This window comes from Somniosus microcephalus, unplaced genomic scaffold (assembly GCF_052327205.1).
Source record: "Somniosus microcephalus isolate GS21.2 unplaced genomic scaffold, FLI_Smic_1.0 unresolved_chr2, whole genome shotgun sequence".
Classification (NCBI taxonomy): Eukaryota; Metazoa; Chordata; class Chondrichthyes; order Squaliformes; family Somniosidae; genus Somniosus; species Somniosus microcephalus.
In genome coordinates this window covers 23,696,582-23,710,143 of record NW_028225180.1, presented here as the reverse complement: position 1 = coordinate 23,710,143, position 13,562 = coordinate 23,696,582, and the positions used below count along the sequence as shown (strand labels likewise).

The window sequence follows — 13,562 nt, the reverse complement described above, 5'->3', positions numbered from 1 at the left end:
ATCTATCCATACAGTGTATAAACAGATATATCCCTGAGTGTACAAATATACTTTCATATAATTTATACATACTCCCTTCTTATATTTAGTGGATGTCCCTCTCTTTATGGCCAGCTGTAACATAGTGTGCCGCTAGTGTTACACAATTTCTCTCTTCCCCTAGTAGGTATGGGAGTTTTTGGTCGTCTCTGTCACTCCCTTTCTACCTCTTTCTCTTTTTCTCTGTGTCTCTCTCACTTTCTCTCTGTTTCTCACTCTCATTTTACCTCTCTCTCTCTCACTTGTTCTCTCTCTCTCTCTCTCTCAGTTTCTCTCTCTCCTCTCTCTTTCTCTCTCTCAATTTCTCTGTCACTTTCTCTCTCTCTCTTTCTCTCAGTTTCTCTCTCTCCTCTCTCTTTCTTTCTCTCAATTTTTCTCTGTCACTTTCTCTCTCTCTTTCTCTCAGTTTCTCTCAATTTTTCTCTACCTCACTTTCTCTCTCTCTCTCTCTCACTTTCTCTCTCTCGCGTTGACTATCTCAATTGTTCTCTCACTTACTCTCCCTCTCTCACTTTCTCTCTCCTTTTCTCTCTCACACTCTCTTTCTCTCTCTCTCTCTCTGTTTCTCTCTCTCGTTTTCTCTCTCTCTCCCCTTCTCACTCTGTCTCTCTGCTTCCCTCTCTCTGACTTGCACTCGCTCTCTCGCTTTCTCTCTCTCTCCCCTTCTCACTCTGTCTCTCTGCTTCGCTCTCTCTCCCCTTCCACCTCTCTCCTTCCCTTTCTCTATCTCCTTCCCTCCTTTTCTCTCTGCTCTCCCTTCCCAATCTGTCTCTCCCATTTCCCCTCTCTCATTTCCCCCTCCTCCATCCACCTCTCTCTCCCCTTCCCCTTGCTCTCCCTCCCTCCTCTCTTCTCCCTCTCTCTTCTTTTCACTCTGTCTCTCCGCTTAACTCTCTCTCTCCCATTCCGCCTCTCTCATTCCATCTCTCCACTTCCCCTCCCTCTATTGCCTTCCCTCTCCACTTCACCCACACTCTCTCCCCTTCCCCTCCCTCTATCTCCTTCCCTCGCTCCACTTCACCCACACTCTCTCCCCTTCCCCTCCCTCTATCTCCTTCCCTCGCTCCACTTCACCCACACTCTCTCCACTTCCCCTCCCTCTATCTCCTTCCCTCTCTCCCCTTCCCCCACACTCTCTCCCCTTCCCCTCCCTCTATCTCCTTCACTCTCTCCACTTTACCCACACTCTCTCCCCTTCCCCTCCCACTATCTCCTTCCCTCTCTCCACTTCACCCACACTCTCTCCCCTTCCCCTCCCTCTATCTCCTTCCCTCTCTCCACTTCACCCACACTCTCTCCCCTTCCCCTCCCTCTATCTCCTTCCCTCTCTCCACTTCACCCACACTCTCTCCCCTTCCCTTTTCTCTCTCCCTCCTTCTACTCTCCCCAAGAGAAAAGGACAGAGTGAGAGGGGGAAAGAGAGAGGAAAGGGGAGAGAGTAGGAGGAAGGGAAGTGCTGAGAGAGCGGGGAAAGTGTAGAGAGAGGAGGTGAAGGGAAGGTGGGGAAGGTGAGAGAGAGGCGGAGGGAGAGAGAGAGTGAAGAGGGATGTATAGAGAGAGGGTGAAGGGGAGAGAGAGAGAGGGGTAAGGAGGAGAGAGAGGCAAAGAGTGGGCGATCAGGGGAATTGAACAGAAGGAGAGGGGAAGGTGGAGATGGGGAAGGGAGAGAAAGCCTGTTCTCGGGTTGGGCTCGGAGCTATTTCATACTTAAAAGTAAACATGCTGTGAATTAACAGTGAGTTTAGAAACAGAAGCTAAATTTGTAGAGGTAGTGGGGAAAATGTTAGAGTCCATTATAAAAGATGTAATTGAATAGCACTTGGAAAACAGCGACAGGATCGGACAAAGTCAACATGGATTTGCAAAAGGTAAATCATGCTTGACTAATCTTGACTAATCTACTGGAATTATTTGAGGATGTAACTGGTAGAATAGATAAGGGAGAACCAGTGGATGTGGTGTATTTGGACATTCAGAAGGCTTTTGATAAGGTCCCGCATAAGAGATTAGCATGTAAATGTAAGGCACATGGGATTGGGGCAAAGTACTGACTTGGATAGAGAACTGGTTGGCAGACAGAAAGCAAAGAGTTGGAATAAACGGATCTTTTTCCGAGTGGCAGGCAGTGGCAAGTGGGGTACCGCAGTGGTCAGTCCTAGGAACCCAGCTATTCACAATATATATTAATGATCTAGACGAGGGAACTAGATGTAATATCTCCAAGTTTGCAGATGACACAAAGCTAGGTGGGCGTGTGTGCTGTGAGGAGGATGCCGAGAAACTCCAGTATGATTTGGACAGGTTGGGTGATTGGGCAGATGTATGGCAGATGCAGTATAATGTGGATAAATGCGAGGTTATCCACTCCGGTGGTAAAAACAGGAAGGCAGATTATTATCTGAACGGCAATCGATTGGGAGAAGGACAAGTGCAACGAGATCTGGGTGTTCTTGTGCACCAGTCACTGAAGCATGCAGGTGCAGCAGGTGGTTAAGAAGGCAAATGGTATGTTGGCCTTCGTAGTGAGAGGGTTCGAGTACAGGAGCAAAGATGTCTTGCTACATTTGTACAGGGCCTTGGTGAGACCACACCTTGAGCATTGTGTGCAGATTTGGTCGCCTTATCTGAGGAAGGATGCAATTGCCATGGAGGGAGTGCAGCGAAGATTTACCAGACTGATACCTGGGATGGCAGGAATGACGTATAAGGAGAGATTGGGTCGATTGGGCTTATACTCGCTGGAGTTTAGAAGAATGAGAGGGGACATCATTGAACTTATACATTTCTAACAGGACTAGAAAGACTAGATGCAGGAAGGATGTTCCTGATGGCGGGGGAGTCCAGAACCAGGGGTCACAGTCTAAGGATAAGGATAAGCCATTTAGGGCTGAGATGAGGAGGAATTTCTTCACCCAGAGAGTGGTGAACCTGTGGAATTCTCTACCACAGAAGGCAGTTGAGGCCAATTCATTAACTATATTCAAGAAGGAGTAAGATATATTTCTTAAGGCTAAAGGGATCTGGGGAGAAAGCAGGGACCGGGTACTGAGTTGGAAGATCAGCCATGATCTCATTGAATGGCAGAGCAGGCTCGAGGGGCCGAATGGCCTCCTCCTGCTCCTATCTTCTATGTTTCTCCCTCTCTCTGTCCCATTCCGCTTCTCTCCTTCCATCTCTCCACTTCCCCTCTATCTCCCCTTCACCCACACACTCTCTCCTTCCCCTCTCTCTATCTCCTTCACTCTCTCCACTTCACCAACACTCTCTCTCCCCTACACCCTCTCTCTCCCTTTCGCCTCTGCTCTCCCCATCCTCCTTCTACTCTCCCCAAGAGGAAAGGACAGAGTGAGAGGGGGAAACAGAGAGGGTAAGGTGAGAGAGTGAGCGAAGGAGGAGAGAGAGGCAAAGAGGGGGAGTACAGAGGAATTGAGCAGAAAGTAAGGGAGAGGTGGAGAGATTGCCTGTTCTCATGTTGGTCTCGGAGCTGTTTCATACTTAAAAGTAAACATGCTGTAAATTAACAAATTTGCATAGGCACCAGTGAGATTTGAACTCACGACCCCTGGTTTGACAAGACTAGGGCTCTAACCCCTGAGCTATGGAGCCATCTGCATTGGATTGCTTCTCATTCCAGTTAGTGCTGTGCGTTTGAAGAATGAGGCAGGGCGCAGTTCACCACTCAGATTGTGTCTCATCCCCCGATACCTGCCTCAGGCTCTTCAATAGTCACCTCTCAACAACAATAGAGCAACTTACATGTACTAAAACGTCCCAAGGCAACTCAGTTACACTCTATATCTCTCTCTCAGTCTCTCTGCCTCCTTCTTTCTATATTTCTCCCTCTTTGTGTCTCTACCACTCTCTCTATCTTTCTGTCACTCCCTTTCTATTCTCTGTCATTCTATCTCATTTTCTCTTTTTCTCTCTCACTCTCTCATTTTTCCTCTCTCACTTTCACTTTCTCAATTCTCTCTTTATCTCTCTCACTTTCTCTCTCTCCCTCACTTTCTCTCTCCGTCTCATTTTCTCCCTCTCACTCACTCTATCTCTCTCGCTCCTGCTCCTTCGCCCTTCCTCAGTCTCTTTGCTCTTTCTCCATCCGCCCTTCTCTCATCTCTTCTCTCGCTTTCTCCCCCTCTCCGCTTCCCCCCTCGCTCTTCTTTCTCTTCTCTCCCTCTCTCCTCTTCTCACGCTGTCTTTCCGCCTTCCTCCTTCCAGCTGTGCACTACACCCTCTCTCTCCCTTTCGCCTCTTCTCTCCCCATCCTCCTCTCCCTTTCCTCCTTCTACTCTCCCCAAGAGGAAAGGACAGAGTGAGAGGGGGAAAGAGAGAGGAAAGGGGAGAGTAGGAGCAAGGGAAGTGATGAAATGGTAGAGAGAGGGGGTGAAGGTGAGAAGATTGCAAGGGGGCTGTGTAGCGAGAGGGTGAATGGGAGAGAGAGAGGTGTAAGGAAGAGAGAAACAGGCAAAGAGGGGGAGTGCAGGGGAATTGAACGGAAGGAGAGGGAGAGGTGGAGATTGGGAAGGGAGAGAGAGACTGTTCTTGTGTTGGTCTCGGAGTTGTTTCATATTTAAAATTAAACATGCTGTGAATTAACAAATTTGTACAGGTCCCAGTGAGATTTGAACTCACGACTCCTGGCTTACAAGACCAGTGCTCTAACCCCTGAGCTATGGAGCCACCTGTCCTGGGTTGTTTCTCATTCCAGTTAGTGCTGTGTGTATGAAGAATGAGGCAGGGCGCAGTTCACCCCTCAGATTGTGTCTCATACCCCGATACCTGCCTCAGGCTCTTCAATACTCACCTCTCAACTACAATAGAGCAACTTACATGTACTAAAACGTCCCATGGCAACTCAGTTACACTCTCGATAGCAAAATACTGCAGATCACAGAAACCCCACTTTGCAGATAGAGGCCATTTCGGCCCATCGAGCCTGCACTGACACATATCCCACCCGATCCCCATAACCCCTACACCAACACATGTCCCACCCTATCCCCACGTCTTTAATCCCCCTAACACTAAGGGTCAATTTATCATAGCCAATCAACCTAACCGCACATCTTTGGACGGTGGGAGGAAACCGGAGCACTCGGAGGAAACCCACGCAAACACGGGGAGAATGTGCAAACTCCACACAGACGGTCACCTGAGGCCGGATTCGAACCCGGGTCCCTGGCGCTGTCAGGCAACAGTGCTCACCACTTTGCCACCGAGCTGCTAGAAATCTGAAATAACAACAGAAAAGGATGGAAAAACTGAGCAGGCCAGGCAACATCCTTGGAGAGAAATTATAGAGTCAACGTTTCGGGTCCGCACTGAACACAGGGCTCACACATAACACAAGGCCCGCATTGAACACAGGGGCCGTACTGAACACAAGGCCCGCACTGAACACAGGCCCGCACTGAACACAGGGCCCGCGTTGCACACAGGGCCAGCGCTGAACAGAGGGCCCGCACTGAACACAGGGCCCGCACTGAACACAGGGCCCTCACTGATCAGAGGGCCCGCACTGAAGACAGGGCACTCACAGAACACAGGGCCCCCTTTCTCTCCCCCTCTCGCTCTTTCCCCTCGTTCTCTTCTCTCCCTCTCTCCTCTTTCCTCTTTGCACACTGTCTTACCACTTCCCACCTCCCTCCTTCCATCTGTCCATTTCCCCTCTTTATCTCCTTCCCTTTTCTCTCTCCCCTACACACTCTCTCCCTTTCGCCTCTTCTCTCCCCATCCTCCTTCTACTCTTCCCAAGAGGAAAAGACAGAGTGAGAGGGGGAAAGAGAGAGTAGGAGGAAGGGAAGTGGTGAGAGAGAGGGGAAAGTGCAGAGAGATGAGGTGAATGGGAGGTGAGAGAGACGCAAAGAGGGGGAATTGAATGGAAGGATAGGGAGAAATGGCTATTGGGATCCTGATCTTGTGTTGGCCTCAGAGCTTTTTCATACTTGAAAGTAAACATGCTGTAAATTAACAAATTTGCAGAGACCCCAAGGAGTTTTGAACTCACGACCCCTGTTTTACAAGACCAGTGCTCTAACCACTGAGCTACAGAGCCACCTGCAGAGAAGTGTTTCTCATTCCAGTTAGAGCTGTGTTTTTGAAGAATGAGGCAGGGCGCAGTTTATCACTCAGATTCTGTCTCATCCCCCGATATCTGCCTCTGGCTCTTCAATAGTCACCTCTCAACAACAACAGGGCAACTATCACGTACTAAAACGTCCCAAGGCAACTCAGTTACACTCATCTCTCTCTCAGTCTCTCTGCCTCCTTCTTTCTATATTTCTCCCTCTCTTTGTCTCCACCACTCTCTCTCTATCTTTCTGTCACTCTCTGTCCCTTTCTAGCTCTTTCTCTTTTTCTCTGTGGCGCTCTCACTTTCTCTCTCTTTCTCTCTCCCTCTCTGTTACTTTTACTCTCTCTCCCCTTCGCCCTTCCTCAGTCTCATTGCTCTTCCTCCATCCACCCTTCTCTCATCTATTCTCTCACACTCTACACTTTCCCGCTCTCTCCCCTTCTCACTCTGTCTCTTGCCCCCTTCCACCTCTCTCCTTCTGTAGGGGGGCATCTTTTAACTGGTTTACGGTAATTTGCCTGGTCAGGCAGCTTTGCCCGCACCCTGACCAATGCCAACCTTTTACCTGGTTTACGGTAATTTACCTGGTCAGCAGCCTTTGCCTGCTACCCTTAAACCAATTCAAACAGCGGTTTCGAATCGCTACCCCACCTTCCAGTTCTGACTGAAGGACTTATAATTAATGATATATTAAAACGGACAACTGGTCTGGGTGTGAGAAAGTCAAACTTTATTAAACTAAAGAAACTGTAATCAAATTTAAACTATACCACATGAGCACAGTAATTACAGTAACATTGCTTAAATGGGGGAAGGCAGACGGCAAAACTGAGGGATTGATGGCTACAATGTTGATTAAACAATCTTAGCAATTTCCCCTAAATCAACCCCCCCCAACTCCTGACTAGGTGGCCTTGCTGAGGAGTCAGAAACCCTGCTCACCTGTGGTCCAGTGAAGTAAGAGAGAGAGATAGCTTCTCAGGAGCTATCTTTTATATCCTGCCAACTCCTGTTTGGCACTGAAAAAGGTCTGTGTGCAAAATTCGCGCCCAAAAGTTCCAATACACAAAAGAAAGCCATGACTGGCTGATTCAAAGTGAGTGATTTAATGTGTCTGCACTCTGGGGCTGAAGTGTACCCGCCCACATCCAGAGTTCACCTGGGCTAAAACAAAAGGGAATCCAACTGCCTTATTGTTTAGAATTGGGTGATTCAAAAACCCATTCATTCCTAATCTGTTGCATATCAAAAGTCCTTTTCCTGAGTTTAGATGTATCTATTGTGTGTAAGTGCTTTGAATGGGTTTGGATTTTCTGTGTAAATAGAAGCCAATTGTTCTGCGGTTTCGGTTCAAGTGGGCTAATCCCTGAAGTAAATCAACATCCTGCAGTTTTGTATTAACAAACCTTGCCTCTCCACAAAAGGGAAACTCCCTGGTTTGATTGACAGGTCTTTCACACAGACACATTACAAGCTGTACAAGCTGCTTTTCCAAGCCGCACTGTTCTTGGCCAATGCTTTGTGACGGCCATTTTAAAACCTTTTTTTGATTGACCAGGCTCAAGGGCACAAATTCAAATCAAATGTACTATCTTAATGTGTGCGAATATTTCCACAGAACTCCTCGATTCCGGTGTTGTCCACGTGCTGCCCATCTCAGAGCAGTCTTTCGTGGCTCTGAGTATGCTTTAAAAACATTGATCCAACCCAGCGGCAATTCAAAACACATAATTCTTTAACCACGATGTGGACCAATATTTCCCGATCTTCAAGGAAAATAGGGGAATTTTGCAAACCCCTACACTTCCCCTCTCTCTATCTCCTTTCCTCTCACCCCTTCCCTTCATTCTTCTCTTCCCTCCCCTTCTAACTCTGTCACTCCCTCTTGCCTCTATCTCCTTCCCTCCCCTTCTCTCTTCTCTCCCTTCCCTTCTCTCCCTTCCCTTCTCTCCCTTCCCACTTTGTTCCCCTGTTTCATTTCCCCCTCCTTCATCTGCCTCTCTCTCCCCTTCCCCTTGGCTCTATCTCACCTTGCCGCTCTCGGCATTCCCCCTCTCCAACTCCCACTCACACTTCTGCCTCTCTCTCCAGTCGTTCTCCCTCCCTCTTCTTTCTCTTTTCTCCTCATGCTGTCTTACCGCTTCCCGCCTCCCTGCTTCCAGCTGTCCACTTCCCCTCTCTCTATCTCCTTCCCTTCATCTCTTCTCCTTCTACTCTCCCCAAGAGGAAAGGACAGAGTGAGAGAGGAAAGGGGAGAGATTAGGAGGAAGGGAAGTGGTGAGAGAGAGAGTACAGGGAAATTGAACGGAAGAGGGAGAGGTGGAGATTGAGCCTGTTCTCGTGTTGGTTTTGGAGCTGTTTCACACTTAAAAGTAAGCATGCTGTGAATTAACAAATTTGCAGAGGCACCAGTGAGATTTGAACACACGACCGCTGGTTTACAAGATCAGTGCTCTAACCTCTGAGCTATGGAGCCACCTGCACTGTATTATTTCTCATTCCAGTGAGTGCTGTGCATTTGAAGAATGAGGCAGGGCGCAGTTCACCACTCAGATTGTGTTTCATCCCCCGATACCTGCCTCAGGCTCTTCAATAGTCACCTCTCAACAACAATAGAGCAACTTTCACGTACTAAAACGTCCCAAGGCAACTCAGGTCCACTCTTTCTGTCTCTCAGCCTCCTTCTTTCTATATTTCTCCCTCTTTGTGTCTCTACCACTCTCTCTCTATCTTTCTGTCACTCCCTTTCTATCTCTCTCTTTTTCTCTGTTACTCTCTCACTCACTTTGCCTCTCTCTCGCTACCTCCTCTCTCTTTCCTCTTTGCTTCCCTCTTTCTCTCCCATTCCGCCTCTCTCCTTCCATCTCTCCATCTCCTTCCCTGTCTCTCCTTTCCCCACAGTCTCTCTCCTTCCCCTCTCTCTATCCCTTTTCCCACACTCTCTCCCCTTCCCCTCTCTCTCCTTCCCTTTCCCCACAATCTCTCTCCTTACCCTCTCTCTATCCCTTTCCCCACAATCTCACCCCTTCCCCTTCTCTCTATCCCCACAGTCTCTCCCCTTCCCCTCTCTCTATCCCCACAGTCTCTCTCCTTCCCCTCTCTCTATCTCCACACTCTCTCTCCTTCCCCTCTCTCTATCCCTTTCCCCACACTCTCTCTCCTTCCCCTCTCTCTATCTCTGGCCCTTCACCCACAGTCTCTCTCCTTCCCTTTACTCTCCCTCTCCCCATCCGCCTTCTTGTCTCCCCAAGAGGAAAGGACAGAGTGAGAGGGGGAAGGGTAGAGAGAGGAGGTGAAGAAGGTGAGAGAGGGAGGGGAATGTGTAGAGAGAGGGTGAAGGGGAGAACAGGGGATTTGAATGGAAGGAGAGGGGGAGGGGAGTGAGAACCTGTTCTTGGGATGGTCTCTGAACTGTTTCATACTTAAAAGAAAACATGCAGTGGATTAATGGTGAGTTCAGAAACAGAGCCTAAATTTACAGAGGCCCCAAGGAGATTTGAACTCACGAGCCCTGGTATACAAGACCAGTGTTCTAACCCCTGAGCTATGCAGCCACCGATGCAGGAGTGTTTCTCATTCCAGTTAGTGCAACACAACATGGCTGATTACCTGACCATGGTAAAGGAGAGCAAACTGAGAAAAACCTTGACAATGTACAGACTTAGCGAACATAGCTTGGCGATCGAAAAAGGTAGACACAGGCAGACCCGGCTACCAAGAGAGGACAGGATATGTTCTCATTGCAGACAGGGTGTGGTGGAGACAGAGATGCACTTCCTCACAGCTTGTAGAAAATATCAGGGCATAAGGGAGAATTTCTACCCAAAATTCACAAAAATATGCCCGGAATTCAGAAATTTGAATGACGACCAAAAATTCCCATACCTACTAGGGGAAGAGAGAAATTGTGTAACCTTAGCGGCACACTATGTTACAGCTTGCCATAAACAGAGAGACAACCACTAAATATAAGAAAAGAGTATATACAAATTATATGAATGTATATTTATACACTCAGGGATATATCTGTTTATACACTGTATGGATAGATCAGTGTTTATGTGTTCAACCATGAATGTTTTTCGATGCTTTGGCAACATAAGATGTACCTTGTCATCATGCCAATAAAGCGATTTGAATTGAATTGAATTGAATAGTGCCGTGTGTTTGAAGAATGAGACAGGGCGCAGTTCACCACTCAGATTGTGTCTCATCCCCCGATACCTGCCTCAGACTCTTCAATCGTCACCTCACAACTACAATAGAGCAACTTTCCCATGCTAAAACGTCCCAAGGCAACTCAGTTACACTCTATCTCTCTCTCAGTCTCTCTGCCTCCTTCTTTCTATATTTCTCCCTCTTTGTGTCTCTACCACTCTCTCTCTATCTTTCTCTCTATCTTTCTGTCACTCTCTGTCACTCCCTTTCTACCTCTTTCTCTTTTTCTCTGTGTCTCTCACTTTCTCTCTGTTTCTCACTCTCATTTTACCTCTCTCTCTCTCACTTGTTCTCTCTCTCTCTCTCTCTCAGTTTCTCTCTCTCCTCTCTCTTTCTCTCTCTCAATTTCTCTGTCACTTTCTCTCTCTCTCTTTCTCTCAGTTTCTCTCAATTTTTCTCTACCTCACTTTCTCTCTCTCTCTCTCACTTTCTCTCTCACTTTCTCTCTCTCGCATTGACTATCTCAATTGTTCTCTCACTTGCTCTCCCTCTCTCACTTTCTCTCTCTTTTTCGCTCTCACACTCTCTTTCTCTCTCTCTCTCTGTTTCTCTCTCTCATTTTCTCTCTCTCACTTTCTCTCTATCTTTTTCTCTCTCACTTTCTCTCTCTCACTCTCACTTTCTCTCCCACTCAATTTCTCTCTCTCACTTTCGCTACCTCCTCTCTCTTTCTCTCTCTTTCACTCTCTCACTTTCTCTCTCTCTCATTTTCTCTCCCTCCATCCCTTTCTCTCTATCTCTCTTGCTCTCACTTTCTCATTCTCTCTCTCGCACACTTTCTCTCTCACTCACATTCTATCTCTCTTGCTTTATTACTCTTACTTTCTCTATCACATTCTCTATCACTTTCTCTCTCTCCCTTTCTCACTCTCTCTCACTGTCTCTCTCTTTCTCTCTTGCTCTTTTTACACTCTCTCACTTTCACTCTCTCTTTCTCTCTCTCTCTCTCTCCTTCTCTGAGTTTCTCTCTCTTTCTTTAACACTCTCACTTTCTCTCTCACATTCTCTCTCTCACTTTCTCTTTTTCTCTCTCTTACTTTCTCTCTCCCTCTCTCTGACTTGCACTCGCTCTCTCACTTTCTCTCTCTCTCCCCTTCCCCTCGCTCTCCCTCCCTCCTCTCTTCTCCCTCTCTCTTCTTTTCACTCTGTCTCTCCGCTTAACTCTCTCTCTCCCATTCCGCTTCTCTCCTTCCATCTCTCCACTTCCTCTCCCTCTATTGCCTTCCCTCTCCACTTCACCCACTCTCTCTCCCCTTCCCCTCCCTCTATCTCCTTCCCTCTCTCCACTTCACCCACACTCTCTCCCCTTCCCCTCCCTCTACCTCCTTCCCTCTCTCCACTTCACCCACACTCTCTCCCCTTCCCCTCCCTCTATATCCTTCCCTCTCTCCACTTCACCCACACTCTCTCCCCTTCCCTTTACTCTCTCCCTCCTTCTACTCTCCCCAAGAGGAAAGGACAGAGTGAGAGGGGGAAAGAGAGAGGAAAGGGGAGAGAGTAGGAGGAAGGGAAGTGGTGGGAGAGCGGGGAAAGTGCCGAGAGAGGAGGTGAAGGGGAGGTGGGGAAGGTGAGAGAGAGGCGGAGGGAGAGAGAGAGTGAAGAGGGATGTGTAGAGAGAGTGTGAAGGGGAGAGAGAGAGAGGGGTAAGGAGGAGAGAGAGGCAAAGAGTGGGAGTTCAGGGGAATTGAACAGAAGGAGAGGGGGAGGTGGAGGTGGGGAAGGGAGAGAGAGCCTGTTCTCGGGTTGGGCTCGGAGCTGTTTCATACTTAAAAGTAAACATGCTTTGAATTAACAGTGAGTTTAGAAACAGAAGCTAAATTTGTAGAGGTAGTGGGGAAAATGCTAGAGTCCATTATAAAAGATGTAATTGAATAGCACTTGGAAAACAGTGACAGGATCGGACAAAGTCAACATCGATTTACAAAAGGTAAATCATGCTTGACTAATCTTGACTAATCTACTGGAATTTTTTGAGGATGTAACTGGTAGAATAGATAAGGGAGAACCAGTGGATGTGGTGTATTTGGACTTTCAGAAGGCTTTCGATAAGGTCCCGCATAAGAGATTAGCATGTAAATGTAAGGCACATGGGATTGGGGCAAAGTACTGACTTGGATAGAGAACTGGTTGGCAGACAGAAAGCAAAGAGTTGGAATAAACGGGTCGTTTTCCGAGTGGCAGGCAGTGACAAGTGGGGTACCGCAGGGGTCAGTCCTAGGAACCCAGCTATTCACAATATATATTAATGATCTAGACGAGGGAACTAGATGTAATATCTCCAAGTTTGCAGATGACACAAAGCTAGGTGGGCGTGTGTGCTGTGAGGAGGATGCCGAGAAACTCCAGTATGATTTGGACAGGTTGGGTGATTGGGCAGATGCATGGCAGATGCAGTATAATGTGGATAAATGTGAGGTTATCCACTCCGGTGGTAATAACAGGAAGGCAGATTATTATCTGAACGGCAATCGATTGGAAGAAGGGGAAGTGCAACGAGATCTGTGTGTCCTTGTGCACCAGTCACTGAAGGTAAGCATGCAGGTGCAGCAGGCGGTTAAGAAGGCAAATGGTATGTTGGCCTTCGTAGTGAGAGTGTTCGAGTACAGGAGCAAAGATGTCTTGCTACAGTTGTACAGGGCCTTGGTGAGACCACACCTTGAGCATTGTGTGCAGTTTTGGTCGCCTTATCTGAGGAAGGATGTTCTTGCCATGGAGGGAGTGCAGCGAAGATTTACCAGACTGATACCTGGGATGGCAGGAATGACGTATAAGGAGAGATTGGGTCGATTGGGCTTATACTTGCTGGAGTTTGGAAGAATGAGAGGGGACCTCATTGAACTTATAAATTTCTAACAGGACTAGAAAGACTAGATGCAGGAAGGATGTTCCTGATGGTGGGGGAGTCCAGAACCAGGGGTCACAGTCTAAAGATAAGGGGTAAGCCATTTAGGGCTGAGATGCGGAGGAATTTCTTCACCCAGAGAGTGGTGAACCTGTGGAATTCTCTACCACAGAAGGCAGTTGAGGCCAATTCATTAACTATATTCAAGAAGGAGTTAGATATATTTCTTAAGGCTAAAGGGATCTGGGGAGAAAGCAGGGACCGGGTACTGAGTTGAAAGATCAGCCATGATCTCATTGAATGGCGGAGCAGGCTCGAGGGGCCGAATGGCCTACTCCTGCTCCTATCTTCTATGTTTCTACCTCTCTCTGTCCCATTCCGCTTCTCTCC

The 13,562-nt window shown here is 47.9% G+C and overlaps 1 non-coding gene across 1 annotated transcript; it reads right to left on the bottom strand.

Annotated features, from left to right (window-relative positions):
* Window positions 1-4,646: 4,646 nt before the first annotated feature.
* Window positions 4,647-4,719, bottom strand: trnat-ugu (transfer RNA threonine (anticodon UGU)). Its single transcript has one exon. It is a non-coding gene; the product is annotated as a tRNA-Thr (tRNA).
* Between the last annotated feature and the right edge of the window lie 8,843 nt (window positions 4,720-13,562).